This window comes from Acinonyx jubatus, chromosome C2, assembly GCF_027475565.1.
Source record: "Acinonyx jubatus isolate Ajub_Pintada_27869175 chromosome C2, VMU_Ajub_asm_v1.0, whole genome shotgun sequence".
NCBI lineage: Eukaryota > Metazoa > Chordata > Mammalia > Carnivora > Felidae > Acinonyx > Acinonyx jubatus.
The window spans coordinates 78774661-78800171 of NC_069384.1; the positions used below are offsets into that span (position 1 = coordinate 78774661).

The 25511-nt window shown below is 47.4% G+C and overlaps 1 protein-coding gene and 1 long non-coding RNA gene across 3 annotated transcripts in view; one reads left to right on the forward strand and one right to left on the reverse strand.

Moving 5' to 3' along the window:
* Window positions 1-4392: 4392 nt before the first annotated feature.
* The window catches only part of BCL6 (BCL6 transcription repressor), an 88136-nt gene continuing 67017 nt past the window's right edge, over window positions 4393-25511 (forward strand). The window contains exon 1 of the mRNA XM_053221083.1: window positions 4393-4539. The gene's annotated coding sequence lies outside the window, so the exon portion shown is untranslated. The remainder of the gene's footprint in view (window positions 4540-25511) is intronic.
* Window positions 5314-19491, reverse strand: LOC106968012 (uncharacterized). 2 transcript variants are annotated; one of them, XR_003420773.2, is made up of 3 exons: window positions 17911-19491; window positions 9339-11460; window positions 5314-8875 (listed from the first exon to the last, which is right to left on the reverse strand). It is a non-coding gene; the product is annotated as an uncharacterized LOC106968012 (long non-coding RNA). The 2 variants fall into 2 exon arrangements; XR_001429050.3 differs by having other exon boundaries at window positions 9339-9457; window positions 17911-19488.

Below are 25511 nucleotides of genomic sequence, written 5' to 3' on the forward strand. Positions count from 1 at the left end.
GGGGGGACTGGTTAGGCTAATCCGTCAATGTGAGGCTGTTGCTTCCCAGTCGATGCTGGACTTGGGGTCAGCAGGGCAGGCAGTAGGGAAAGAGAAATGGTCACAGAGTGGGGAAGGCAAGGACAGACTGCGACCTGCAAAGACAGACCAGAGCTCGTTTCTGCCTCTCACTGCTTCCAGGTGATGATGCTGACGGGCGGCAAGACAGACACACCAGCTGTCCCCATGTTGCCCCAGAGGTTGGGCCAGGGCTCAGAGGAGCTCCAGGGGGAGGTCTGGTGAGACCTGGAGATGCTGAGGGCGTAGCCGCTGCCCCGTCACAACAGGTGAGCCGGCAGATCAAGGACGACACATGTGAGAATGCAGGGAACGGTGCCTCGTACCAACCCACCGAATATTAAAGCATGGTAGTTCTGCTTCTGTATTCCAAATGCTGTGCAAACGTCATCTGTGGCCGATGCCGCTATCGAACTATGCAGGGAAAGGAGGTCTGGGAAACACAGTCCCAGCTTACCTAAGTTGGCCCAGAGCAAATCCACCACAGCTCCACGGAGAAAGGGATGGAAGTGGGTCTGAAAGCGTTAGCGTCCGCAATGAAGGGAAAGGAGAAGGATATTCCAGAACCAAGAAATGATGCGCAGGTCAGGAAAAGGTCCCGCGTATAGGAGGTTCAGAGTGGCCGCAGCATAAGGTGCTCTTCTTATGGGGCCACAGAATCAACCCAACATCACCGTAAGCCATGGTAGCTGAGGAAGTACAGATTTATCTATCCATTGGGCCATAATCCTTCTTTTAAACAAAGACCAACTTCTGTTGCTTCCAGGCTGACGTCTTTCCCACCACCAAGGCACTTAGCGGCAGTGAAAGGGGCATTAAGCCCGGAGCCAGGAGACTGTTAGTGCCCCAGCCCCCAGTCCCCCACTCTCAATGGGGGGGCCTTGGGCAGTACTTTTTACCCTCTGGAAGTTCTTCTCTAAGAGCAGGGATTTGAACTGAAGTCATAACCAAATCTCTAGAGTCACATCAGACTTGAACATTTTCTAGCCATTAGCAGGAGACAAAAGGGGCATGGCAGTTTTCATCCCTGTGAAAGCCAAAACAGAAAACACCAGGGCCCGGTGTCACATCACTTGGCTTTGATCTCTGGATCCTGGAAGCAGCCACAGGAAAATGCAGCCTCCCGTGGATATTCTTGAGGTCTAGACCGGGGCTGAGTTAGGTGTCCCAGGCCAAGTTAAGGCTCAATTGCCTTTGTCTTGGTAGCACTGCCTTTGCACTATGTCAGAAACATCCGTGGCTATCAATAAGTAGTGGGTGAATGAATTTGTGACATCCGGTCCTGGCGGCTCCATAGGTTTCGCACTGGCCTATGGGCCACTTTCGGGAGACACTATATGGGCTCCCTCTCAGGGAAGGCTGAATCAGAAACAGTTTCCTCAAATCCACTCCATTTGCGCCCTGTATCCCTGGGAGGATCTGATTACAGGATTGAATAATGAGGGAGAGTGTCAGGACACTGCCTGTCTGAGGTAATGTGAATCCTAAGCAAAGAAACAGCTGCCCAGTCTTTAATTCTGTGAGTGTATGAATAAATACTTCTGACTGGACCATTTCTAGTCATAGGTATCCACTCTCTCCAAAATTTTTGAGGGACATCAGATGAATGCCTCACAGTTTTGGCCTGTTCTCAAAGATGTTCAGAAGGTGGAGCCCAGGGAAGCTATGAGGTTGTTGAATATGTTGACTATGGTGAATATGTTCTTCGTGAAACGCGATAAAATCTTGGTATAGTTAATTCCCCTCTCTAATGGAAAACCAATTTTGCTAACAAATAACATGGCTGGGTTTTATGTTCACAACTTGGGAATTTGGGAAAATGCGGACTTTGGAATCGTCAAATCTGGGTTCTACTTCTTAACAGGTGTATATCAGGCAAGTTATTTCTTGCCCGAGCCTCAGCACCTTCTTCTGTAAAAGGGGCATGATAATACTGATTGCTTAAAGATCTTAAATAAGGCGGCATGCATAAATTATGGTAAGTGTTCAACAAATATTATTTATTTTCCTTACCAGGCCTCGCAAAATAAAATGATAAGTACATATTTCTGAGTTTTCCTTATGCTGTTTGTCTGCCATTAGTTTCTTTGTTGTGTTACATGCTTGCCCTTGAAATCAGATAAGCGATGACGGGCATGAAGGGCTTGAGAAAAAAACAAGTCATGGGAAAAAAAATAAAACCGAACTTATTATTATTTTTTTTCTTTTGCATACAAGTTGCAAAAAGATGCTATAATTCTGTTTCGGAGGCAGAACCCATGTATCCCTTACAGTTTGAGAATCCTGGGAATATGTCATTGTGACAGTCAGTTTCTGGCTTTCACAGGCATGAAATAGCTCTGAGCCTTGTTTTCTAGACCCATAGACCAGGAGAGATAAATGTTCTTAGAGGTCATCCAGCAAAGCCCTTCCATGAATGGAGAAACTAAGACTCAGAAAGGGAAATGAGTTGCCCAAGATCTCTCACGTGGGTAGAGATAGTGTGAGGACTGGAATTTATGTCTTCTGATGCCTCATCCTGTAACAGCATGTTGCCTCAGAGCCTTTGCTGATTCACCCTGCAATCTTGGAAAATTCCCTTGTTTTCTGTGTACCAGTCTTTCCATGAAACAAAGATGGCAAGGATAACTCATGATCCATACCTTATAGGGATGCATATAAATTAGTCGGTCCCAGGCTGCAATGAGCGTTCAACTCCCTGGAGTTAGCACAATCCACCACTGGTTCACAAAAGACATGTGAGTGTTACAAAGGAAGTTGCTTTGTAGTTGTCGGACGGAGGGACGGTTGTAGTCCATTAATGTGCTGAGTGACCCCGGATAAGTCCTTTGCCTTCCCTCAGCTCCAGCATACTCATCAGGTCCGGAGTGTCACTTCTTGCCCTAACAGTGTGACATTCCATCAGTTATTTCAATGTAGGACCCAATTGGAGGCTGACTGACTCTACTTCCCAATGACAGGGACCCACACCAACTTAGAATCACTAGCTAGAAAATCAAAAGCAAAACAGCAATGAGAATGAAACTAAAGTAGAGAAGGCACATGGATTTCCTTTTAAGCATTGTGTTTCTGGTCTATAATCACAACTGTGCAAGGATACACTAAGTTCTCTTAACCTTGAATAAGATTGCCAATCAATGTTTCAGAAGTATCCGAGGTTTCCTGACTCCCTTCTTTCTCGGGGTAATCATCTTTCCACGGACTCAATCTATGGACATATATCGCCTATTGACAAGCAGTGATGAAAAGTCAGGGGAAGTAGACCCAGGCCAAGAGGAGGACCAGGTTCTTGTCTTTATTTCATCTCACTCGCTGTCAGGATGAAATACAGCATGGCGGAGAGCTCTGAGCCCTGGCAAGAGCTGGGGGCCTGTCACTTGCTGGCTTTGCAAGCCTCGGCCTTGTCCCTCTTTGAGCCTCCGTGTTCTCCTCTGGAAGAGAAAGAGGTTGGGTCAGATGCTCTTTAAAGCTCATTTTAGGGCTAACATTCTACTGCTTGGCTTACTTGAGTCTTCAGAGAAGAGTCCTGGAACCAAGCATCCTTAACCAGGCTTTGCCTCACAGCCCAGAGACGCCCATGTCATCTTCTTCCAGGGCTCCAGCACAGAGACTGTGTTTAGTCCATTCATAACTGAAATCGGTTTCTTTGCAATGAGTATTTGCGTTCCAATAATTTTTTAAAAGCTTACAATAAAGAAAGCCAAAGGCATTCCTTGAGAAGCTGCCATTAAAAATGCATTAATGGTGGGGGCGCCTGGGTGGCTCAGTTGGCTAAACGTCTGACTTCGGCTCAGGTCATGATCTCACGGTTCATGAGTTCAAGCCCCGAGTTGGACTCTGTGCTGACCGCTCAGAGCCTGGAGCCTGTTTCAGATTCTGCGTCTCCCCCTCTGTCTGCCAACTGGTGCTCTCTTGCTCTCTCTCTCTTTCTCAAAATAAATAAACATTAAGAATTTTTTTTTAATGCATTAATGGTAGGGTGAGAGTGGAGGGGGGTTGGAAGAAGAGGAGGGCTGGGCTTTCCCTTGAAATTCTGCTACGCACAAGAGGCCATAACTCTGATCCCCCGGAACTGCTGAATTCACAATACCTTGTGAATGACATTGCCTCTCTGTAAACTCAGTTGAATATGTTCCTGCAAGGAATCCTTCATGTGTGAAGACAGGCACAAGTTGATACATTCACATGGACTTCTTGTAAAAATAAGCCTAATGAGTTCACCCTGATTTTAGAAGGCTTGGGGATTCATCTATGGATGAAAGAGTTAACATTTCGCTGGCTTGAGCTTTGCAACAGGCAAGCCCCAGCGGAACCGTTTTGAGCAGCGGACATGCAAACAAAGATGGGCAAAGTTCTTCAGGCTCCGAAGCTTGTTTTGGAAAAGAACCGCAAAAGTTCGGATGGCTCTGCTGAATTTTATCTGATTAGTCAAGCTGAGGATGGGAGAACGCAGAGACACTTGTGGAACCAACCGAATGTGAGGTGCGTTCTTGCTTTGCCGTCGCTTCCTTTGCTTTTAGGCTTATGTGTGTTTTGAGGAGCAATCTAGTCCACATGTTATGTGTCCCTTACACTTGAATGCATGGAGGTACTGGTTGGTAAGAGAGTGGTCCAGATGGCCGGGTGGCTGCTACATAGCAGGGAAATCCTCGAAGCAGAAATGCATCCAAAAGTGGAGATCAGTCGTTGCCCCAAGTACGGGCAGAGAATGAGGCAGGAAAACAGGGGCTGTGGGGAGGACAGGCCAGGCGACAGGACAGGACGTAGTCCTATGACCCCCATATCGAGATTAGAGGGCGGTACAGAAAGCCCTGAGTTTGAAATTAGGAGACTGGGGCTTGAATCTCTTTAGCAACTGTAGCCTTAGTTTTCTCACCTGTAAAATGGACATTTTGACCCAGAATTCCTATTCCCGGTGGTTGTGTTTACAAACGTTTATGGTTCTTTCTGTGCTTGGCACAAAATAGGCGCAAATAAATATTTACTATTTTTTTTATTGTTTAAGGGCAATGCAAATCTTAGTTCCTTTGTGTGTTCCCAAAACTGGTTCTCCCTGTCTGCCACCCACAAACCCTAATTGTCACCATCAGGGCAGCAAGAAGCACACTCTCTCTGGGAAACAATATAAACTGCCTCACGTATTTTTTTCACACCAAACAGCATGATTTCAAAACGCTCAAAAAAAAAAAAAAAAACACCCAGAGCCAAAGTAAATTCTCTCTCCGCACCTCCCCCCTACTCCCCCCCCCCCACACACACACATGAACTTTTAAACCTTGGAAATCAGACAAGAGAGAGAGGGAAAAAAGAGAGAGGGAGAGAAAGCCCAGCCTCCCATTGCTTCACATTGTATATATATCGAGTTCACAAACACAAGGTGCACCGTCAGAAGGGCCTGGGGCAAAGTTTGTACTCTGCTTGAATTCTAACTTTTGTTTACCAAGGTAATAAACCGGTCCTCTGCTGCCCCAGGTGTAAAGCTATTATGAAAAGGCATATTTGTATTTCGCCCCACCTCAGATGTGCGGTATGTGGGGTATCCTGCGCCGTAAGAGCAGCCTGGATTTATTTACGGAGAGAGGCGCCCAAGCACGGAAGGAGCGACGTCAGACTGGGCAAGGCCACGTCCCAGCCAAGCCCCGGCCACCTAGCCTTCCTCCTTCTGGTCACCCACCCGCCCCTTCCTGCACCCGCGCTGGCACATAACCCAACCCGCAGGCGACCGACCCTCCAGGGGCCTCTGCCATCTCTGGTTGGACAAGTTTTGTCTCTTCGGCATCTTGTCCTAGATTTTTCCGAGCAAACCTTTCCCGACACATTTTGTAAAGCCCAGCCAGATCGGAGTGGATGAACACAGCAGCTGCAGAAACTTCTTCCCCCTCCTTCGCCCTGGCTGTCACACCCCGATGGGTTATCTGTGGCCTGGGATGGCTGGGAGGAAACTTTCACCCAAATTTTCGACGGAGCTAAATGGCCTGGAACCCGCTGTAAATCGTCTACTGAAATCTTGGCACGGGAAGGAGGAAAGGATGTATGGAAATGGGCAGACTTAGAACGCCAAGGCCATTAGCCTGGGCAAGTGGGAGAGCTGCTGAGGGCTTGCTGGGGTGCCGTTGCCTCCAGGCACGTCTGGCCAACCAGCCAGAAATTTGCAGGAAGACACAGAGCAGTGGCAGTGGACCCCACTAAACGCAAGCTGTAGGGCACAGGCAATTCTCTTGGTCCTTGGTCCTTGGCTGGAACTGAGGGCCTCCCTTTTATCTTCCGGGAGCTAACTCCACTTTCTTTGGACCTTTGGGCTCCTATATATATCTCCTGAGCCCCAACTAAGTGCAGAGGATGCAGCCAGGGTCTAGCACCTGGAGTCAGGACTCCATAACTATTTTGGAACAGTGAATTAATTCCAGCCTCCTCTCTTGAAAAAGCAAGATCTTGAGTAAGATAACGAACCCCTGTGAGCTCAGAGTGATTCATCTTCTGGAAAACGGGAATCATAAGTGTAATTTTTTTTTTTTTTTTTGGAGCTGGTATAAGGACCAAGTGGAGAGCCCTTTGTAAATGCTCAAGAGCTACATGAACGTTGGTAGCTACAGCAATGTTGAACTCCTCCTATGAGTCAAACTTCTAGACTGCGCTGTGCCAGTCATGTCTGCCTCACGTTGCCTAGAAACTCAAAGCAACACATAGCCATCTTGAGCATCTACTAAGGTTTAGGTCCAATGGAAGTCTTCAAAGGTATGGAGATAACATAAGACTTCCTTGTCCTCAGGGAACTTGGTGGGGAAGGAGTGAGGATAAGAAAAAGACACTGAACCCAAAATTACCGAGTGTCTAAAATCCAGTCACTTAATAATAACTCTTGAGAACTATCGAGGGCCAATTATGGACCAGGCATTGAGAATTCTTATCACTGGAAATTGTTTCAGCTCAGGCAGGTTAATGTAATGACTCAGCCCCAAACACATGTATTTCTTGTTCTCTAACAGCGGCTACAACCCACAAGCGCAAGGTCCCAAGGTGAGACTTTCTGGCATGTGGAGAACAGAGCAAAGGCCAGTGCGGTGGGGATGCTATGAGTGAAGGGGGGAACTGTAGAGAGTGAGAGCAGAGAAGTTAGGGAAGGGCCAGCTTATGGAGGGTCTCAGGAGCCAGGTAAAGAATTTGCATTTTAAACGATAATTATGCTTCGAGATTCGTGATGATCAATGCAGAAAGGAGGTGTCTTGGGCTTATTCATCTTCAAATCCATTAATTCACGGACTGCTCTTCCCCAGCTCCCCTCTGTACTACAGGAGGGCTGACCTCTGCATATCCCAAGGCCCTTCGCCAGCTAGCTTCTGTCTGGAAGCAGCCAACAGGAGGCCTGGACAGGAAATCAGAGGGCAGGAGAAAGGGAGAAAGCAAGGTATCTCTCTCTCTCCCTTTCTGCCTCAGGAGCATCTAAAGCAGGGCTCTGTCCCGTCCAGCTCCTGCTGGATAGGTGCACGGTGATCCAGCTTCCACCTGGCAACCTTGACCTCTGCACTCTGGTAATATGGCTTCTTCTCTGTATCCCTCTAGCCCAGCCTAGTAGCAACCTCTGCTATTGCTAACAGCCGGACTGACTTTTTCACTTCTGCTATCACCTACATAGCCAGTGATCTGCATTGGATTCTCTGTGTTTAGAGTCTTACAGTGGCTTCAGTTTCCCTGCAGGACTCTGATGACGGATACACGGTACAAACCACATGCTGTGGGAATGTGCCTTTGGCATCTGGTACCAGGCCTGGCACATGGCAAGTCCACAGTGACTGTCTTGGTTTCCTATTGCTACATAACAACACAAATATTACAGTTCTAGAGGCCGGAAGTCCGAATAGACCTCCCTGGGTTAACACCAAGGAAGTTCTAGGGAAGAATCCAGTTTCTTGTCATTTCCAGATTTTTCTGCCTGTATTCCTTGGTTCATGGCCCCTTACTGCATCTTCATAGGTGGCAGTTGGAAAATCGAGTCTTTCTCCTGATGTCACTCTTCTGGGTCTGACACTTCTGCCTCCCTCCTCCCCATTTGGAGACCTTTGCGATAATATGGTGACCACCGTATTGTGGATAGTCTATTTTTGAGACTACTGTGGAGAGTCTATTTTTTAAGGTCTGCTGATCAGCAAGATGTATTCCATCTGCGACTTTAGCCACCCCTCCCCACCCCCCCCCCCGCCCCTTGCCATGTAATATAGCATAGTCACAGGGTCTGGGTATTAGGGTGATGGTGTCTTTGGGGAGCCATTACTCTGCCTGCTGCAGCGATTAAGCAAAGTCAGAGCATGGGGAGGGAGGTTATGGAGGCTCGCTAAAGGGGACAGTAGCTGGGTGCCTTAGACCTCACGCAGTGAGAACTTAAGGCCCACGCACTGAATTAAACACAGAGACCGCAGGGCTCCGGGGAGAACATTTGGGTCCTCTGGTTCAGAGGGCATCTCCAGAGATGCTTGAAGCGTGGCTCGTTGTTGGAAACCCCTCAGTGTGCTCTTGCCTGTCACGCTTGGGATGCGATGCTGGGACGCAGCCATTGTTCGTCTCTCACCCAGGATGGCACGTAGGTTTCTTGTTTTCCCAGAGAAAGGTTCATTTCGGAGAGGGGAGTGGGTGAAGGCAAACTGTTGGCTGCAGCACGTGAGGCCCAGCAGTTCCAATTCGGGGACAACTGGAGTTGATGCAGGCGTTCCATCCAAATGTAATCAAACGCCTCCTGTTGCCAGACGACGTGTTATTCAGTGGGGGGTTGGCGGGGGGCGTGTTGTGAATCGGAGATGCCTTCTGTAACTTTCTCAGATGGGTTCTGGGAGGAGAGGAAGGAGAGCAGAGAGAAATTCACTTCACTGGTAAATAAACTTCCAAACTGTAGCCCGATTCCTGAAAAACTCTGGAAACTGCCTACGGGGAAGAAGATCCACAATGAGGTGGTGGGCGTGCTTGCTCAGAGTGGGAGGATTTGTGACAACGTAAGCCCATGGGGCAGCACACAGCACCAGATCTCAAGGAAAACCCGGGGAGCCACTGCCCCACTCCCCTGCGTGTGGGGTGGGGAGGTGAGCTTGCAGGGGACAAAGTTTGGGTAAGTATAGAACGGCTTCCTCTATTTTGAGCTAGATTTTGTGGAAATGACTTTCTTTCAACTGCTTCACTGGAACTAGAATTCCCCCACCCACTCTTCCCACACCTCGAAGCCCAGCACCCTCGGGCAGAACAAAGTGTGAGGGAAGTCCTTGCCAGGTCTGGTCTGGGGAGGAGGAGAGGCCTACCTTTCGGGACGCAGGCCTGGCGTTCAACCCAACACACACAGACTCTGATTTCAAGTTCTCCGTTTTTTAGGCCACTATGGGCTCCTGGCAACATCTCAGGAAATCTTTGGGACAGGGGCCTGTTGAAGGATTGTATCTCGGTTGAGTACCTCCAACCACATTTGTCAGCTAAGTAAGAATAGTCTTTGGGAAGAGTGGCACTATCTGCTTCCGGTTGTGTAACTGACATAGAGGCGGTAACATTTTATCATTTATCAGCACAGACACGCTACATTAGGGACATACTTCGTACTTACAGACAATTTTTGGTTTCTGAGGACCTCGAAGGATTGAGGACTGACTATTAACCCACCCAAAACAACTGTTCAGAGGTAGGCAGAGGACTCCTCGGGAAGGATCTATGAGGGACCTGGGAGAAAACGGTGGGCAGAAGGCAGGAGTAGGAGAGAGCCTTTCACTCCCGGCTCTTTGTGACTTTTGAGCTTTGTACTTTCTGCGTGTGTTATTTATTCAAAAAGAATAAATAAAACATACTGTGAGACACACAGGATCAGCCTGATCTCAGCTGTGTCAAATCAGACAGGTGCGAGAGAACTGTCATGAAATTTCATAGTACTGTGACTGCTTCTCTTCCCTGTACCTTTGGATCTTTTCTACATCTTCCTCAATGAACAGTAACAACAGGGTTTTTCAATGATTTCCACATGCCACCGCTACGCCACATTAATCTATGGATGGGCTCAAGCTGATAAGATAGGCGCCGCCCATATGCCTTTTCCATTTTCCATTGCTTTCCAGTTGGCCAGCGAGTGGGCTACGTCTCTAGGTCTGATTCGTAGATCCCTTGTTGTTCACTCGGTCGTAGCGAAACATCGTGAGCACATCACCCTTCGTGATGGCTGGGTTTCGGTTCAGGTAACCTCCCTGTTATCACTGTCATCTCTGCCGCCATTCAGCACCATCACCACTATCAGCCAGCTCTTCTCAGATCAGTGGAACAGGCATGCTTCAGCACTTGCAACCCTCGGCCATGTGCCATGGCGGGTGCGGAGGTGACACTGAGCTGTTTCCTCCCCCTAAGGTAGTCCGCCTGGGAAGAGAGAGTGTGTGTGGAGTTAGCTTTGATTGGAACCAGAACGTGGTGAGGGCTTTGAGAGGCCCCGCGGTGCGTCCGACTGTGGGGCAGGAGAAGGAGGGAACGCGTTGCTGCAGGGGCGAAACGTGCCTTCGTTGTGTCCGTCTCTCTCTGGTCTTTACTGCAGTCTGCAGTGTGTCACGTCCTCGCCTCAGTCCTTTTTCTTGCCTAGTGTGGCCCAGTGAGCTCCACAGTGTGATAGAGTTTTGAACAAAGTGCTATGCAGCTCGGAGGAAGCTGAGATGAACTCCGTTCTGGAGACAGAATTTATAGAACAGCTAGCATTTGAGCAGACTCGAGGGACCGATGTCATTTAGGTAGCAGAGACACAAGGAGGAGCGACTTAATAGAAAGAGTAGGGCAAAGGGGTGTGGGAATGCTGTGTGGGGGTGCACTTGTCCGAACCTTAGATTCCACATCTGCAATGGGAGATTGCAGCACGTCATGTAGCACGTCGAATGTACCGCTAGCATTTGCCCAGCACCCACTGGGTGCCCCCAGCCATGCAGCTAGCGGAGAGCAGAGGAGGAACACACACTCGGGGCTCAACAGGGAATGCCCTTAGCTGCTATTCTGCACCACCCTCAAAGGATGAAGAAGTGGTCCGTAAACCAAAGCGTTTACAAGCAGAGTTGTATCATCCCTTCCAACTTGGACCCTAGAGGTCTCTGATCCGAAATTCGAGATCATTTCTGAGGCAATTAGGCATCCTGCACAGCCATCGACCTGTTGACCTGGCACTCTGGGTGCTTTGGGAGGATGCTGCTCTAGGCGTGAGCTTTCCCACAGCTGGAGAGGACCGTCAAACCCTGGACCAGGCGTGATTGGGCTTTGGCGAGACGCATTGGGAGGGCTGTCCGCTCTTGGCCTGATTGTGACCGGAGCTCCCGCTCTGAGGAACCAGCTACCGCTCACAGGGCCCTCTTGGTCCTGAAGTTGTTAGTTGCTGAAGACACAAGTCACCTGGGCATCTTCCACGTTGGTAGCCTGGTTGAAGAAAGAACAAGCGTGGGCCCAGTTACTTCTGGGTATGTGAACGGCCAGATGGCGCATTCTCACCTGGGCCTGATAGCATGCTATCTTTTTTGAGAAGGTCTTTCATTTTTACCAGACAAATGCTAACTCATGGCCCGGTAGAAATCAAGCCTGGAAGCTATGGCAGTATTCCTTGAGAATTGCTCTCCATTATTTGTTTTCACTACCGCTGTGGTGGTGCCTGCAAGGTTACCATTACTGCTTTGGACAGAAAAGTTATCCAGGAAGAAAGTGATTTTTCGGTGCTTCCTCAGTTAAAAAAACATCTTTAGAACAACATACATACTTGTCTTGTGCTTTTAGCCCACAGAGCTTTCACGTGCATTACGTTTAGTCCTCTGAACCCCCTTTTCCGTGGTGTGGAGAGGTGGGGAGGTTAGTGGAAGATTCATAGAGGAGAGGTATCATTTCCTTGGAACCCATTAGGACACTGAGGCTCAGAGAAGTTAAGCAGTTTGTTGGAAGTCACACAGGCAGTCAGTGATAATGCAGAAACACAGATGCCAAGTTCCTGCTTCCAGACTACACACGCTTTTGACTTTCCTTAGGTCCCAGGGACACCCCATCCCTAGGTTCTTAGGAGCGAAGGCGCTCCTGGGTGGCTTAATCAGTTGAGCATCCACCTTGGGCTCAGGTCATGATCTCAGGGCTCGTGAGTTCGAGCCCCGCGTCGGGCTCTGTGCTGACAGCTCAGAGCCTGGAGCCTGCACTCTGATTCTCTCTCTTTCTCTCTCTAAAAATAATAAATAAACACTAAATTTTTTTTTTAACTCAGCTGGAGCCTGCACTCTGTTTCTCTCTCTTTCTCTCTCTCAAAATAATAAATAAACACTAAATTTTTTTTTTTAACTGAGCTGGAGCCTGCACTCTGTTTCTCTCTCTTTCTCTCTCTCAAAATAATAAATAAACACTAAATTTTTTTTTTAAGAAGTGGAGGGAGGCTCTGTGTCTGCTCTCCACACCCTCCCACTCCATCCCCAGCTATATTATTCTAAGGACTCCATCAGTTTGAGTTGGGAATGCAACTCAGGGGCTACGGTTCCCAGCAGAGGATCATTTTGCCTGCAAGGAATGGTTGGCAGTGTCTGTAGACATTTTGGGGTTGCCACTGCTGGGGAGAGGGAAGTGCATGCTATTGGCATCAGTGAGTAGAAATCAGAGACAATGCAGACCATCCTACAATGCACAGGACAGCCTTTATAGCAAAGAAGTATTAAGCCCCAAATGCTAACTGTGCCAAGGTCGGTAAGCCTTGGGTTAGAGTAAAGGCAAAAACCCTCAATTCCCAGATTCCCAAGTACATGGAGAACTTTCCAGAAATGTCTCCTTTTTAAAAAAATTTTTTAATGTTTATTTATTTTTGAGACAGAGAGAGACAGAGCATGGATGGGGGAGGGGCAGAGAGAGACGGAGACACAGAACCCGGAGCGGGCTCCAGGCTCCGAGCTGTCAGCACAGAGCCCCACGCGGGGCTCGAACTCACGGACCGTGAGATCATGACCTGAGCCGAAGTCGGATGCTTAACCGACTGAGCCACCCAGGCGCCCCGAGAAATGTCTCCTTTTAAAAAACAACTCCAGGTGTTTGCATGTTTTTTCCTCCTATGATAATGAAGATCTGCCAAATATGTCAGAACTGAAAGAGGAAACTGAGGCCCAGACGGCCCAGGATCACCCAGCTACTATGTGGCAGAGAAGAAACAGGCTCGTCCGGCCCCAAGTCGAATGCATTTTCTACTTGATCATGCTAAATTCCCCACTCAGTCGCTCTGCTTTAAGCCATTTTCTGACTCACTGATTCAACAAATGTGATCTGAATGTGCTCACAGACACAGACCTGCCCACAGCTTATTCTAATAGAAAACAGTACAATGTGGGAAGAACCTCATAGACTCTGCCTCAGTTCCCTTTGTGTCTTCAGACCCAGGCCCCTTGCACAGCTGTTGGGTGGAGGGGCTTTTCCTCTCTCCTTAGGAGACAGAAGGTCAAAGCTGGAAACGAAACTGACATGCCACCCCAGGCGTCAGGTTTCCCTGCAGGAGGCACATTACTGAAAATACCTAAGTTTCTTGGAACTGAAACATTTTTTTCATATTTGATTTTTCATAGCTCGTTCTGTCGCTTTAATGTTTGTTTTTTACTCAGTCAGTCAGTGAAACTGGGTTGGTCAGTGAAATTTCTAGCGTCTGGAGGTTTCACTTTCAGGGTCTGAAAGCTTGGGTTTAGACTTCTCAAGCCTTCACAAAGGCCCTTAAGGTTTGCGGCATTCTAGCCAAGAGTGAGTGTCAAATGATATGAACACAGAACGCTTGGATAGTATTTATTGATACAAAATATTTGGTTAATTGATACAAAATATTAAACTGATACAAAATATGTATTCAACGCGTGTTCTGTATGAGACTCTGCCAAGGGCAGTAGAAGTATAGCCCCAAGCACGACGACCGGGACATTTCCTTCCCTCAGTTGCCTATAGTCTGGTGGGGGTAGTGAGTCCGTATGTAGCTCACATCTTTTCCCCTCAAACACCCTTTATTCACTTTTATCAGGGAGTTAACGCAAATCTTATTCTCTTACTAGAATGCTCTTACTTTTTTTTTTCTTTGTCAACCTTCTATTCAGTCTTCAAGGGCAGTATCAGATGCCAACTCATTAAAAAAAAAAAAAAAGAGAGAGAGAACTCTCAGAAATCTCCCTAGGGAATCAGGATATGCTCGTTAAGTATACCTTCCACTTCTCCTTTAAATGGCTGTAAAACCCGTGGGCACTTATTGTGCCCCCTTGTAGAGAGGCAGTGTAGGCTAGTTGTTGTGAGGTGCCTGTGTCCAAATCTAAATTGTATTACATACCTGCTGATGCCTTGGGCAGGTTACTCAGCATCTCTCTGAGCCCAGTTTCCTGGTCTGTTGTGAGGATGAAATGTCATAGAGCCTGTGCGGTACCCGGCATGTGACGACTGCTCAGTACAGAGTGAGCCTCAGTACAGTACGGTACAGGCTGTGTGATCTGTGCTACAAAGGATCCCAACACCCATGGGACGTGGGCACCTCTTCCCAGGAGCTCATAACGTAGGAAGTACCCAGGAAGGTTCACAAAAATCTCTGCAGAAGATGGGCCACCCATGCGTTAGAGCATTTGCTGTAAGGAATATTTGAAAGGTAAAAATTAATTCTGAATGAGTAGGCCTGATTCTCTGCAGGTTCTTGGAAAAAGCAGAATTTCAACTAGGCCTTAAGCAGAGGATAGGCGAATCCCTGGAGGCAGGGAAGCAAGGGAGAGAAAAGGTATTGGGTATTCTCAGAAGAGGGACTGGCTTACCCAAAGGCAGTGAATGTGAAAGTACTGGGTGTGGTCAAGCTACCATGTGTCACTAACAGAGAATATTCTAGAGGTCGGGTAGGAGGAAGGGGGTTTGGGATTGGGATGGGACCCAATATGGGCTGATTAGCAGAGTCAATTGGAAAGATAGATCCAGACCATAAAGGGCTTTAAATACCCAACATCAAGGTTTAGACTTCCCTCTGAAGGCAAAAGAGAGCCACCTAAGGTTTGTGACTTAGAAGGACCGCTTGAGTTGATTAGATCCCTGCCATCAGGAGCTCAGTCTGGTTAAGAAGAGAGAGTAGAGAATGAATGGTAAAAGGGTTTGATGACTGGGATGCTAGAAGCAAAAAAAGTGCTGTGTGATGCATGGAAGAGGGAACAACTGGGAAGGAAGCCCTTACCAGAAGAAGCAAAGAAATCTAACCCTCTGAGCACTCCTCCACCATGGCAGCCAGGCATCATATTGTCCTCAACCTTTGATTTTGTCTGCCTTCCTCTCCTGATTGTGAGCTCCTTAAGGGTTCAGATACAGTGTCTACATTCAACAAACTTTCAAAAGATGTTGATTAAAATGAAAGATTGGAGATAACTATAAGCACAGAATGTAGAGTGGATTGGGAAGGAAGAGTCTGACGGCTGGGAAATCACTTAGGAAGTCTTGGAGAAGCTCAAGTGAGAGCTGGGGAGGCTGGAAGAGGATCAGCGGAGCGGGCATGGAAAGAATGGGATGGTCCAGAGAGACACAGAGAAAGAATAAACACTTGGGACTGGTTGGAGGTGAAGTGGATGAGAGAGTAAGACGGTCAGAATTTATACAAGATATTGACTCCAGGTGCTTGGAAGGGGGATGATGCCATCAGTCTACCAACCCAAAGCAGAAGACTTGAATTGCATGGCCATAGCACAAGTAGGAATCAAGTAGGTATTTATGGAAAGGATGGATGGATGGATGGATGGATGGGCCTTCAACACTAGTTAGGGAATTATGGACTCCTTTATTACTGGAGCTAAAGGGGAGCTTATATATCATTCTATATATGAGTGAAATGAGGTAAGATGGGGGAAGTGACTGCTTTTGATCACATAGCTACTAGGTGATAAATTTAGGGCATGGAATTAAATCTCTGGATGCCTAGGCTAGTGTTCTTTCCAGTATGTTATATGGTTATTTTCTTCAATTCTTAAAAAGAATTTCAGAGGAAATGGTATGCATGAATATCATATACCACTTGTAATTTTTTTTTTAAACTAAAAGCTACATTGGAATTTCATTTCCGTTTCGCTGATTAAAATAGGAATTCTGAAAGTCATACATATTGATTGAAGAGTCCTCAGCTTTGGGGCCAAATCCTCCCAGTGGCTGTTACCTTCTATAATCCCATTTCCCCAGACATTGGTCTCTGGCCCATCCCAGATGCACAACTTGTAGCTTAAGAATGGGGAACATGCCTTGGTGAATGTCTGCAGCAGAGGGGCCATTTGGAGGGAAGGCTTGAGAATACCGTTATCTCTTTGCAAAGGTGAAATGGACTTTTAGATAAATAGCCACATGGTGATTTAATCAACCAACATGAAGCATTGGCTCTAAAGCAAAGGGACTGGCTTCCTCAAACCACGCCCAAAACCAGTTCCGTTACTTTTCCCCACTTTGTATGTATTGAGTGCCTCATGCGTGCCTCCTTAGCCCACTAGCTATCATGGTGGAAGAGATGATCGAAGAAGTTTAAGATATGATTCCTCCTTAAAGGGGCCGCATCCTAATTGAGGAGAGGAGACTCACATGGGAAAAAAAAAATCACATGGTAATTTATGGTGTAACAATAAGTGCCTCTTTCTTGGTAACTTGCAGGCATTAAGCAACTAATAGAGAGAGTCTCAAACTCAGAAGTTTATCCCTTCAAATTCCCTTTAGGTATTTAAGTGTGACCACCGCATCCCAGCCCATAGGTGGTCACCATCTGACGTCAGAGAACGTACCTCTTGTCCTCCAGGGACAGTGTTATGGTGGACAATGAATCAGCTAATCACATTTCGTGTGAAGAGGTAGGCCCAGTGCTGGGGACACAGAAAGAAGGGGCATTTCACCCAGTCTGGGCAGAGCCACCTGGAGCCTCCTTGCCTCTGTTCTCTCTCCTCTCCGGTTCTCTTCCACACCGAACCTGCTGTTAAAGCTTCTGATAAATCGCCATCGTGGCAGTATGCTTCAATGATAGCAACAACCGGCATTTAGTGAGCACCTACACTGTGCCGGGCACTGTTCCTTAATATTTCACACGCATTTCCTTGCATGGTGACGTCAGAGCCAAAATCTCGGCGCCAGCATTGCCGATACCTATGCATGTATTATTAGACAGCTGCTAGTTCTCCCCGTGGCATCTCTTCACCCACCAAGCGACGAGGCCGTTCCAGGGCAGGAGAGCGAGTGTGGAAGAGGCACTCCATTCCGCGGTTTGTTGGAGTGTCAACTTAGTACAACCTTTTTTTAAAGAGGAATGAGGTAATCCCTAGTAAGATGTAAAATGTGCGGGCTCTGACTTAGCAACCTGACCTCTAGGAGTCCATCCTATGGACATAATGGCAAGAGTACAGAAGGGTTCACGTGCAAGGATGTTTGCAGAGGCATCACTTGTAAAGGCAAAAAGGTTGCATCATCCTAAATGTCTATGAACACGAAAAATAGTTGAAAACTTGTGGTATATCTAGTCTGCGGACGAGACCGCGTATGAGGTATGAAGTTGGAAACTTTTTCACAATATATTTTTAAATACAAAACAGATCAATATGTAAAGCATAATTTCTCTTCTATAAATACGTGTGTGAGTATATGTATATATATACACACACGTACATATATATGTAGAAGGAGATATATTTGATTTAACTGAGGAAAATATCTTGACTGATAAATGTTAACAGACGAAAGGAGGAAACTTTCACTTCGTTATGTAATTAAAAAAAAAAAAAAAACTCCATGAGAGAAATTTTAACTTTTTGGTGCCTTTAGAACTTTTCAAGTTTAAACGAACACCTGCCTACCGAGGAAGCAGGATAGAAGGCTCTAATGTTCTCTGATACATACCAGTGCCTGGAGGAGGCCCAGCAGGGCCAGTGGACTATGCCAGGGGCCATCTGGAGGGGTGGATGAGGACTTGAGATAGGAGGGAAGGCTCCGAAGAAGAAGAAGACAGAAGACCGGCCACCACACGAGGTAAAGCAGTCTGTATCTTAAGAGGAGAGGAACAGCGTACGTAGGTCAAAAAGATTTGAGTTGCTGTCACATCCTCTTCCTCTACTTCATACACATACACATACAAAGCTAAAAATAAAAATACAGTGAGGGGCTCCTGGCTGGCTCAGCCAGTTGAGCGTCTGACTTTGGCTCAGGTCACGATCTCACAACTCGTGAGTTCGAGCCCCGCGCGGGGCTCTGTACTGACAGCTCGGGGCCTGGAGTCTGCTTTGGATTCTGGGTCTCCCTCTCTCCCTCTGCCCCTAACCCACTGGCATCCTGTCTCTGTCTGTCTCAAAAATAAATAAACATTAAAAAGAAATACAATGAGAAAAAGATTTGTATCACCTCCAAGCTCCCTCCTGACTAACTGTCTCTGTGCCTTTATGTTTGTCTGTCCTTATCTGGGCCCGCTTGCATCCCAGCCTTATTTCCTCCAGGCCTGCGTGTCAGCTCCCATTGATCTTCCCGATGAGCCTGAAGCACAGATATACCACCTTTCCACTCTTACCTGTGCTTCTCATGACCTAGGATCCCTCCACTTTCTCTGCCTGCCCAGCAATCCTACCCAACCTTTGACGCTGTGCTCGAATGTGCCCTTCCTGGAAAACTTGCTTGTCCTTAAAATGGAATCAGTCACGCCCCCCCTCCCCCCCCACAGCTAAGATCTGTGGGAACATTCTGCTCCAGAAGCCTCTTGTTCCACTCACAAATATGCTCCAGGATCATTCCATCCGTTGGATGTACCGGGCCCTACTGGCCCCCAGAGGAGCCTCAAAGTCAGTTCAGATTCCCAGTGGCCGGTTTCCCCAGGCCAAGGGGCATGGTCGACCTGGGTGCGGGGCTGGGCCTGGCAGATTGGGGATAGCTGGGCCGGTGGAGGTGACATCGGCACGGGGAGAGGGTTTTTCTGAGTACAAGGCTGATTCTTCCCTGCAGCTGACGGCCCTTTAATGGCTAGTGGTCACGTGAGAGCCCTTGGTCTGGCCTGGCTGGGCACTGAGAACTGAGAGTGCCAGGCTTGGCACAGGAGAGCCCCACCCAGGTTAATTGATCTGTCCTGTCCTCCCACAGGCCTTGGGCAAGAGTCAGCACATTTTCCTCTGTGTACAGATCGTTCCTGTGCCAGGCTCACAAAAGAAGGTCTCCTGAGCTGAGCAGGTCGGGCCTGCATTCAGCTGCCCGTACCTTGTGTGTGTACCCACACTCCCTCACTGCTTCCCCGCTTCTCTTTCCTTCCCCCAATTTGTCTCTCATTTCCAATTTAGTTCTGATTTTCTCTCTGGATGTCTGTGCCTGTCTCTTTTCCTCTTTTTCTCCTTTCCTGCCTCTCTCCCTCCTTCTTTCCTTCCTTCCTTCTTTCCTTCCCTCCTTCCTTCCTCCTTTCCTTCCTTCCCTCCTCTCTCCTTCCTTTCCTTTCCTTCCTTCCTTCCTTCCCTCCCTCCTTCCTTCCTCCCTTCCTTCCTTCCTCCTTTCTTCCCTCCTTCCATTCCCTCCTTGATTTGTTCTCTTTTTTATATTTCTGTCTCTCATTCCTCCACCTTCAGGCCAGGCTCTTTCTCTCTCCCCTGTCCAAAAAGACTCCCTCTCGCTCCCTATCCCCATGCCAATTCTTCTTTCAACAACTTTTGAGAAGCCTCCCCTTTGCTCTCCTGCCTGCACTGTTGGACAGAAGTCAAATAACTCTTTGTATTATCTCCCCCTCCTTCTCCTCGTCCAAGCTCTGAGCAAAGAGGCCATACAGTCTCCCACTCTATCCAAAATTGTTTCAGGTACCACGCCTGCACTGAACCCTTGCCAGCATCCCGTCCCAAAGGCCAGGTTGACCAATGTTGATGCACAGAAAACACTCAGGCTCCTGGCCAAAGCCAGTGGGGGGTTGGTTCTGGTATTCCCTCATGCTGAGACTGGCAAACCCAAGTTTAGGAGTCGACTTCTTGCTTTTTCACCCCATCCCATAAGCCTGGGCAGGATCCCTCTTGTATACTCTGATCACACATGAGTGGTCATGGCTGAGCACTGAGTTTACAACCATAGAGACATAAGGGGGGATCCAATGCATCCAAGACAGATCTTCCCATTCTCTGACCTTTCCTTGTTCCCCGTTAAGGAGAAAATGGAGGCCACCACTAAGCCTATCATCACTCGAGGGGGCTTCTAGGACACAATCTGGATACAGAAGAAGTACCTGTTTATTCAATAAACAACTGAGCAGAATTTCTGGGCTTGGATATCGGGATACTAAAGATGTTCCCAGTTCTCAAATAGCTATAGCTTAACAGAGGAGATGGGCCTGTACACAGGGAACTTAGACAAGCTTGAGGTAATTGTTAAGGAAAGTATGGTGTTGGAATATAGGTGTTGGAATATAGACTGACTGGCAGATGGGAAGATACACAAGAAGGAGATATTTAAGCTCTTACATTTGGAAAAAAAAAAGTAGGTGCAAGCTGGTCAGTGGGGACTAGTATTAATCACAAGGGGAAAAAATAACTTGGGAAAAGAAAGTATGAAAAAATGAGTGAAGCCCTAACAAAAACGAATGGTCAAAGATTTAGTCCACTCCCTGCCTTCCCTCCACTACAAAACTCTACTGATATTTGTATCTGAAGTGGATGTAAATTCGTCAACCCCTCAACCCCGATTCCAGGTCAGGCGTCCCAGAGCTAGAGGAAGAAAGGCAAGGCAGAAAGAGGATGCAGACCCAAGAGGTTGAATCGCGGTTGTCTTTACCACGCCACTCTGCACAAATGCTTTTCTCCTTTAGCCCTTAATTATTCCAAGGTCCCACCAACTTCAAGTGTGATGGTCATTTCTCAGATGGATAGCAGTTGGGTAGGTTCTGCTGTGCCTGCCAAGCAGAGCGTCTGTGTTCTCCATGGTAGTCCGGTGTTCCTAAAGCCACAGTCTTTGGGGGGAAGAAAGAATGGGGGAAGTTTCCACCCATTTTGTAAATGAGCAGCAGAAAAATACCTGCGTCCCATCCACCATCCCCCACTCTTCCATTCACCACATCTTTCCAAGTAAGCGGATAGAAAGAGGAAGACGGAAGACTCGGGTTATGTCTTTAAGAGGGAGAACCGTGAGCCAGCTGCCAGTGTGCTTTACTTCACCAAACATCCCTCCATCTCTGCCTCAGTGACTCGAGGGCTCCACGGCCAGCTTGCCTCCCCATACTCACAACGGGTATTGGCAGTGAGGCACCATCCTTGACCAAGGCCTACCGTGTTCTAGAGTGCATGACAAGGGCCACTCCTGAATATGCCCTGGTCAGTCCCTGGGAACTGCTACCTTTTCAGGATGGGACATTGAGGCTTTCTCCAACAGGTGGCTGTCCCACTAGCAAAGGTTAACTCTGCTTTGTGCAAGTGGGCTTCTGGGGGCAGATCTGCTGACAGTCTTGAGGCACAGCAAATCCCCTTCTCGTCCATGCAGAGGAGGCAGTGAGGTACGATGAAGAGGTAGGGCTGGGGAGGTGAAGCCGCACCTGTTTGTTTGTAAGCAGACACACAGCCCTCAGCTCCCACCAGGAAAACACGCACAAAGTCACAGTTCTCGCTCCTAACCCCCCAAGAAAGAGCACTGATCCTCTAGCCGTGGAAGTCACCTGACAGAGATCAGGAAAGGTGAGTGGAAATCATGCTTACGGACATCTATATAAACACTAATTTTCCAGTAGGCACTGTGAACTCTCCTTTTCTATTTTTAAATGCTAATTGCTTCTGATTTTGTTTACGTGGGCGGAGCTAATAAGAACATTGGCTTCTTAACCATTGATCTTAATGTATCTGTTTTTGGACACTTGTGATTTATTTTTGCACCCATGCTCCAAATTGGTGCTAATTACTTTAAAGGATCAGGGTTTCTATTCCAAGAGGGATGACGACAGAATGTCAATTTGCAGCCTCTGAGCATAATGTCCCAATTATCAATGCATTCCAGACCAGAATGGACTTGGCATCTTCTTGAAGGGGTTGGCTGCACTTTTATCAGCCAGTGCCTGGACATAGCTTCATTAAAACTTGCTTTCTAGTAACTTGTGGGTATGCCTATACTTTCCTCTGTCTTGAAGGCCCTTTAGTGCCATATGAGTATCCAGATACTTGCTTTTCCATGTCCAGGTTGCATATTTCTCCCTCAGAGCCTTCTTTGATCTCTGGCTGAAAATAAATGTCACCTCCTATGCAAGTTCCAGAGCTTTGCTGATCCCTTTCGCAAAAAACTTAACACTTTGACATTGAACCAACATTATTTAGTCACCTTCTTATATCCTCTCTGCAATATAAGCCTCTTAGTGTTATCTGAGTTATCTTTGTCCCCACTGCATGCAGAAGCTTCTGCTAGGCACAATAGATGCTCTGTGCATAGATGTAATTAAATTTTTCCTAATATTTTACCTTCTTCTTCAGAAAAGTTTTGTTTTAAGTTTATTTATTTATTGAGAGAGAGAGGCGGGGAGGAGGGGGAGGAGAGGGAAAGAGAGAGAGGGAAAGAGAAAATCCAAAGCAGGCCCCATGCTGTCAGCACAGAGCCTGACACGGGGCCCGATCCCACATGAGATCATGACCTCAATCAAAATCAAGTGTCAGATGCTTAACCGACTTAGTCACCCAGGTGCCCCTCCAGCAAAGTTTTAAAGTAGGTTTAGATTAATATGTGTAAAACAGAGGGATGAATACATCTGCACACACACAAACAAAATGACTAAAGTCTATAAGGAATTATATGAAGCATATCCGGATATTCCAATATTTAGCTATCGTATCTAGAAAAAACAAACAAACAAACAAACCAGGGTGCTATGGCCAATAGTAGGGGGGGTAGTGACAAAGGACTCAAAACTTGACCACTACCATCAAAGGAACTGAAACTTCTGACATGATATTTGCACAACACAAGGGTTGAGCTGAGCATAATAGACGAAAGCCATCTCACTGAGGGTTCACTGACTACATAGAGTGAATGTGGAGCACAATGTGACCAAGGAGATACGGCCACATGAGAAAGAGTAAACAGGTCTATCCTAATTTGTTCATTTACCGCCATTCACTTATTCACCCAACACGCTTTTGTAGGGAAGCCTCTATGTCAAGCCCCATGCCGGCACTGTGAATCCAAAGGGGAATAAGAACATCCTAGCTGAGGGTAGCCTGGGTGGCTCAGTCAGTTAAGCCTCTGACTTCAGCTCAGGTCACGATCACACAGTTCATGGGTTTGAGCCCCGCATGGGGTTCCATGCTGACAGCCCAGAGTCCGGACTCTGCTTCAGATTCCATGTCTCCCTCTCTCTCTCTGCCCCTCCCCTGCTCACACTCTGGTCTCTCCCTCTCAAAAATAAAATAAACATCAAAAAAAAATTGTTTTTTAAGAGAGCATCCTAGTTTAGCTCTTTAGATGAGCGCTCAATTTACTATACCCAATGGTCAGAGCTGGTTCACTATGCGCTTTTGTAAATAAAATCATGGAGCACAGTCATGCCCATTCATTTACGTATTATCTATGGCTGCTTTCCCTCTACAACTGCAGGGTTGAGTAGTTCTGACAGATACTGGATTCCCTGCAAAGCCTAATATAGTTATTATCTGTCATCTCTCCCTCTACAGAAAAGTTTGTTGATCTAGTTTATACCCTGGTTTAAAAGGCATTAAAATACCCTGGAGAGAGTGGCATGTGGGGTGAGGACAGGGTTCTACAGGAGACCTACACAGTCTTGGAAAATCAAGGAAAGCCTCTTGGACTAGGATTATAGGGGCAGAAGCCACATGTGCCTTGTTTGCTGTTATATTACAAGTGCCTGTATGGTGCCTGGCACACAGTTCGTTGCTCAGCAAGTATTTACTGAAGGCCTGAAAGAATAAAAGTCATTTGGTCTAAGCTGTGAGTAAATGGGTGATTGCAGTAATCCGGGACACGTGTGGAGGAATGCGTAGGGAAAGCAGCAGCATGTGCAATGGCCTTGAGGCAAGAGAGAGCCAGGTGCCGTGGAGAGCAGTCGCGGTTCACCTTGCGGGGGGTGAGGGGGCTGGGGCGTGGGAATAAGAAAAAGAGAAGTCTGGAAGGTAAGAAGGGGTCAGACCAGGCATATTTAAGCCTCATTATGGAGTTGGGACTTTATCCTAGAGGTCCTGGAGAGCCACTGATAAGTCTGAGGCAAGGCAGGTACAAGTTCCAAGTGTTGCTTCAGAAAGACCACTTTGGAGGGCAGGCCCCGGGCATAGCTGGTTAAGTAAGAGTTGTGGCAGAAACCCAGGGGCCTACACTAAGGGAGCGACTCTCATGATAGCAATCAGTGGAGTTAGGCTGATAGCACTTGGTGGTTGACAATGGAGGGGGGATGAGGGGTCAGAGAGAGGGAGGAGTTAAAGATGATGACAAGATTTCTGTCTTGAGAAGCTGGGTGGAAGGCAGGGCCCTTCACTGAGATGGGAAACACACGAGGAATAAAGTTAGAGAGGAGGGAAAATCTTGGCTCCATTCGGGGCCTGCTGGGTTTGAGGGGCCTACAAGGTATCCAGAAGGAAGTTAAAGATGTGGGTTTGAAGCTCAGGTCAGTAATCCCATCTGATCCCATCTAAAATTGGGAGTCATTTTGGGGCGCCTGGGTGGCTCAGTCGGTTAAGCGGCCGACTTCGGCTCAGGTCATGATCTCACGGTCCGTGAGTTTGAGCCCCACATCGGGCTCTGTGCTGACCGCTCAGAGCCTGGAGCCTGTTTCAGATTCTGTGTCTCCCTCTCTCTGTGACCCTCCCCCGTTCATGCTCTGTCTCTCCCTGTCTCAAAAATAAATAAACGTTAAAAAATTTTTTTTTAAATAAAAAAAAAAATAAAATAAAATTGGGAGTCAACAGAATCTAGACGGTAACTAAAGCCATGAGAGCAGATAACATTTGCCTTGGAGAGTATGTGGAGGGAGGAATGCATGGGGTCAAAGAGGAAAACTTTGAAAACCTGAGGAATGCCAACCTTAATAGAGGAACAGACCTACAAAGGGACTGAGAACAAGCACTTTGGATGACAGGAAGAAAACCAGTATAGTTTGCTGTCACACAACCAAGGGACATGATCTAGTGAGGACAAGAGTTTCAAATAATTAAGAAATGTCTACTGCAGTAAAGATGGGAGCTTTAGACAGACCGGGACAGCTTTGCTGTTGCCTTTCATGACATGATGGCAGCTCAGGTACAAGGGGAGGGGGCGGGGGCAGAAACGAGGTGCGGTCAGCAATCCACCAATGGGTGGTGAAGAAGACAAGCCAGCGTAGACTGGGTAGGAAGGAAAGGGGGGGCGGGCAGGACAGCTGCTGAGGGGGGTGAAGGGAGCTTTTGTTTCCTTTCTCTGTCTTTTTGGAGCCAGGAGAGGTTTGATCACGCTTACACATTAACTGGGAGCAAAGAGTAGTCTCATTTTAATCAATCACTGGGAAAACTTGCCTTCTGCAGAGGATTTCATGT